This window comes from Triturus cristatus, chromosome 1_2 (assembly GCF_964204655.1).
Source record: "Triturus cristatus chromosome 1_2, aTriCri1.1, whole genome shotgun sequence".
NCBI classification, from domain to species: domain Eukaryota; kingdom Metazoa; phylum Chordata; class Amphibia; order Caudata; family Salamandridae; genus Triturus; species Triturus cristatus.
The window spans coordinates 791,011,298-791,017,297 of NC_140580.1; positions in this window are offsets into that span (position 1 = coordinate 791,011,298).

Genomic DNA, 6,000 nt, shown 5'->3' on the forward strand with positions numbered 1-6,000 from the left:
AGTTGGAATTGCTTGCCTGGAACTATAACATAGAGTTCCTTTAAATATTGTAAGAGTCATCCACTTGTTCAGGCAAAGAGAAGGCAGTAGATATTGTGTTTTAAATGCTTGCTATCTAAATTAAAATGCCTTTGCACTGCTCCATATGTGAGCATGATCTTTGAGGTCAAAACTAACAAGCATTTTCCCACCATTTTGACCTTTTTTGATATGCTGACAGTTTGACTGCATCTGTCCCAGGCAGCTGGCCTGGGCCCTGAAAAGTTTGTATCCGCCCATGATTAAAAGACACAGAGATTTCTCAATTGACAAACTTTTACACATTCTTTCGGTATTTTATACATTCTCCTCAATAACATTTCCTAATAACAAGATAAAAGGCTAAAATGTTACGTGCCCATAAATTATGTGTTCAATTGTGTGATCTTCTTTCCAAGTGTCCTGAGCCTGAGGGCACACATCATATTTATTGCATACAGCCTACCTGATTACCAGGCCCTCCAGCAACTGGGTGGGCACCATGAGAATATTACTCCCAAGGTTTCTTGATTTAAAAAAAAGCACACCTTTCTTTACAGAGCTGTACAGAAGTAAGAGAATAGTAGTATACTGATCGTATTCCGTAAGAATGTTTATTTAGTAAGTTATTTCATTCCCTCTTTTGTTTTTTTGTGGAGACATCCAGTTCCCCAACTAGAAGTAGTGGAGATTCTAGTTATCAAGGATTGTGCAATCTTGTTTGAATGGTTCTAACATTTTGTGGTGATTTTTATTCTATAGTTGACTGTACCTCTGGAGGTAGACCATCTGCTACTTTTCAAGGATTGTCATTGAACCTTTGTGTGTAGCCTGTGTTGCTCACAATTTGGGCCAGTAGTTATGGGTATCTATAGATGTTACATGTTTTAATTACTCCATCCTGGAAAGTGTTGTTATAGCTATCAAGGGCCTTTGAAGTTTCGGACAGCTAGTATTTCTAAGGAAACATATGACCTTACTTAGAAGTACCCTCACAGAAATCTGAGCTTCAACCAGAGCTTGACTGATAATTAGGAATCTTAGTTGCTTACTTTTTGTGAACTGTGCTGAAAGTATGTCTAGAGCTGGTTCCTGGAACCCCCCCAATAAGCTGAGAGGAATTTGTAAGAATGTCTTCATAATGTTTCTGCATATGGGTTGAATACTGATGTGGAGAGAAAGTTGCACTTTACCACTGTAAAGTTCACATCCTGATTACAGACTTGTGATGACTTGTAGAAACTTAGGTTCAGAAAGGGTACTTAGAACTTGCTTGAATTCCACCTGTATGACTGAAGTTTAGAGTTAGGGGTGGCTTTGTAGAGTTTATTTCATAGTTTTAGGAATATTTTTTTCCCCGCTTGATAAATATTTTCACTGTGGAGAAAAAATACATGTGCTAAAACATATTTTAGTGCACATTGTTTTTCAGCAACTAGTAATTGTGGATGAGTACATGTTAAGTACTCCCAGAAACCTACTAAGGTGAGCAGACTGCCAACTTTTCAAAAAGCCTGTTTGTGAATTTGGCCTACATGGTGGTGTATATTGAATGGGATTAGTCTGAATATTTGTGCAGATTTTTTAAATCAGGAGGGCAGGGAAGATAAGGACCTAACTTAGAAAATATGCCATCTTCCTATGTGGCAGTCTGTGAATTATGGGAAAGCAGCAATACAACAATAATTGCAGCAACCTCTTCGAAACTTTGAAAATGATCACTTTCCCAGGCAACCTAATTCTACAGGGCTTACTGCCCAGAGGTAGCCCCAGTGGTGAGTGCAGAATGAGTGCTGAGTGACCCACTTAGGTTATTTTTTATCTAGAATCATGGCTGAATTTTGAAAGAAAAATAGGACTCTCTTTAGAGAATGCCAAATATTTGATGACCGGTCTTGTTTTGAATGCATTTATTTCTTCTTCTTCACCACATACTGGAGGAATGCGATATTTCCATTGGTTCCTCCTATAAGACTCTAAGGGACAAACAAAATGAGTCATATGGCAATGAGTCTGCCAGGAGATCTGAGACTGCACATTTGGAGTGTTGGAAAACTTCAGACCTTACTTTCTCTACCTTGAGGAAAATAAGCCGGCTGAATGAGAAAGTTATAAAATCCTGGAAGACACTGGCCTGCCCATGAAACAGGGACACTACCCTCCCTTGTTTACATAAACAATTAACAATGCTATCTATTCTTATGCATATTCAGAAACCCTTAACAGGAAGTATCCCATTCTTTAAGACTGTCAACCACTGGTCCTTCTCCCTACGAGCTTTCCTGGATTTCACGTTGAAGAGGCCCTAGAATATGCCCTTGTTGCTTAAGACCTCATTTACCCAGTCATCAACTAGCTTCCCACCACTGATTCATAGTGATCAAATCATATTCGAAAGGTGGAGAGCGAAAAAAATGGACTTTGAACACGAGTTGGCTAGTACGCATATAGCTCTGTAATGCTGCAGATATGACTGACGTTTCATGTACTTATTTTTTGATGTTCCGAGCTAGGATCTCATCAGACATCTGCTTTACATATAGATCTTCTCTTCATTTCTTGAAATCTATAAGAGACTTGTTTGTGGGGTATAACCAGCTTCTGCTTAGGCAGTTAAACCTGAACAATGTTAAGAGAAAAAGGGAAGTTTTTGGGATGTTTACTAATTTGACTATAAATCCTCTTGAAATGCATTAGTACCTTCAAATACTCTGAGGCAATTTATTAAGACCTATACTTCCTTACTGCTGATATTATTGAATCATTGTATAAGGGAGTCTTTACAAATGGTGTTGATAAGATGATCTGAAGTAGGAGAACTTTCAGCCCTTGGCAGCGCTTATTCTTATTCACCCTCTTTCTACCAAAGGAATGTAATCGTGAGCATCACTTTTTTCTCTGTATCACTGTTTTTGTGAGATGCTTTTACTCTAAAGGCTAGTTTACTAAAATTGGCACATTGTTAAAGAGGGCTTGTTTCCCATTGAAAACCTATAACAGATCACAGACATTTTGAAGTGTTAAGTCTGTATCAGTGTCATAATAGTAGACTTGAAGGTCAGGCCTCTTTGAAAACTTTTATTTTGCCTGTATATCAGGCAGAGCCATCTCATTTTCACTCTTTTCTGACAACAGGACTGTTGGAGAGAGAATGTTTTCCTTTTTTGGGTTGTCATTTGATCTTCAAAAGACCATGTTTTTAGTTTATTTCTTCATTTAAATGTAAGACATTATTTAATTCTTTTTTTAAAAAAACCTTTATTTATTTTGCAACAACATCGCATCGGTACACATTACACATGTAGACAATATTCACATCGTTCTCCCCTGGCTTGGGGAACTATACAATCACCACTGAGATTAACAAGCGGTATTGCAGTGTACAGTCACCAACGATAGGCCCATCCGGGACAAAAGAAAATATCCAATACAGAGAAATAATATACCACATGACATGAGGAAGGATAGCAACAGTCGGCTAAACATCAGTTAATTTGAAGGGGAGGGAGACCCTGCCACTGCTGTCAATTGAGCCATCAAGGTTTGTCGTTCTCTCTGCATCTCTACCGTAGGGGAAATGCAAATCTCTCCTCTATACCTATTCCACTTCCCCCATTTATGGTCCCACATCCCAGGACAACCCCGTCCCTTAAACACGTCTTTTCGGCAATCATAGCTGTGTCCATATCTTTGGCCCACTCACCCACTGTTGGGACCGTGTCCACCCCCCATTTCTTCGCTATGTTGCGCTTAACAATGATAAAGCCCATCGAGACCCAACTCTGCTCTGCCTGCAATAGATCTGTCACATCCCATATATTAAGGAGACAGAGCTGCGGAGACAATCTGAGGGATTTGTCACACGTCCTCTCAAGTTGACGAGCAATCCCCACCCAAAACTTCTGGATTTGTGGACAATCCCATAATATGTGTAAAAAGGTCTCCAATTGATTACAATGTCGGAGGCAAAGCAGGTCAGCGCGTCTACCAATTTTAGGCAGGAGCTTAGCGTCAAAGTATACCCGATGGAGCACTTTCAGCTGGACGAGTCGAAGGCGCATGGGAATAGCCACCTCCCTGGGGGAGGCCAGTGCATCTCGCCAGTCATCATCATCTATTCTTCCCAGGTCCGACTCCCAATTAGTCCTCACTTTTATCATAGGGTCTGCGCGATTATTTACTAGTTTTTTTATAAGTGAGCGATATAGCTTTACTATTGATGGGGTCCATTAACAACCTGTCCTCTAAGGGGGACGAATCAGGGAGAGGGGTATCCTTAGGCAAAGCCGAGGAGACTGCGTGACTAATCTGCAAATATCTAAAGGCCTCAGACGGCACCAATTGAAACTTTGACTGGAGGTCAGCAAAAGATGGGAGTCTCCCCTTAACCCACATGTCCCCAACCGTGGATATACCAATAGTATCCCATTTATCAAATCCCAGGCATCGACTAAGGCGTCCCAGGATGTCAGGTTCCCACAGGGGCATCGCCTTAGTCAGTCGTCCCTTCCATCCCAATTTACCCGTAACTGTATGCAAAGTCTCCACCGCTCGGGCTGTAGGTCCAGTTAAACGAAGCTTACGGGGGTTAGTGTAGAACGCCCTATTATAACCGCCCCGTCCCATAACCCAATGATCCGTGCAAAACCTCGGGTCGTCATACGGGCCGAACACCCACCTATTGATTGGAGTTAGTTGGGAGGCCTGATAATATAGACGTAAATCCGGCAACCCCACACCGCTATCACACCATCCTATGGTTCGCTTATTCATCGCGATCCATGGTGCACGGTCTTCCCATAAAAGGCTCCGTAATGTGCTATCAATTTGGGTGAAATAGGATTCAGAAATTGGAATAGGAGTATTTCGTAGCACATCGAGGAAACACGGAAGTGCGAGCATCTTAAACAGGGATGCACGCCCCAGTGGACCGCATCTGATTTTAAATGCTGGAGAGGCCCCACCAAGTTCCGTTCATTGAATAGGTCTACGTCTGGGGTTACAAAAATGCTCAAATAACGAAAGCCTCCGAGTGCCACCGGGATCTCATATCCCCGAGGGTTGGTCGGGGGGGGGGGGTGCCCCACAACACAAACATCTGGGACTTGGACTAGTTTATCTTGTAACCCGAGTGAGCGCCAAAGATATGGAAAATGTGCAACACCCACCGTAGAGACCGCGCAGGAGAAGCAACATATAAAAGGATATCATCCGTGTAAAGCGAGATGCGGTCCTTGTGAGAAGCTGTCCATTTGATCCCACGTATCTCCGGGTCACCCCTGATCCAGACAGCAAGTGGCTCCAGCACCATGGCAAACAATAGGGGAGACAAAGGGCAACCCTGCCTTGTGCGCCGGTGAAGGGCAAAAGTAGTAGAGTAGTGGTTATTGACAACGACATGCGCAGTGGGTTGCGTATATAGGAGCCTAATCCAGCGGATAAGCTTGGGTCTAAAACCCATCCGGGCCAATACCGCAAACAGAAAAATCCCATTCTATAGTATCGAACGCCATGGCGGCATCCAAAGAGAACAGGATTGCTTCTTCCTCAATGGTATGAATCCTGCCAAGGGCCCCGTGTACCCGCCGCAGGTTTCGAGACGTATTTCTCCCCGGCATAAGCCCGGATTGATCCGGATGTACCAGATCGACAATATAAGGAAGGAGTTGATTGGCCAGAAGTTTGGTAAGGATCTTAGCCTCGACTTTCAAGAGGGAGATGGGGCATTACGATTTACAATCCACCTCTGGTTTGTTCGGTTTGTGTACGACTACTATCGCCCGCCGTGCGGATATCCGCTGGTAGGAGACCCGATGCAAAACATTCGTTATACAGATTCAATAGATGAGTCACTAGTATCGTTGTCATGGGTTTAAGAAGCTCGACGGGTAGCCCATTGGGACCCATCGCCTTTCCAGAACGGACTCCATGTATGGCCTTCTGAATCTCCATCTCCGTAATATCCACCTCTAGGGCCTCTCT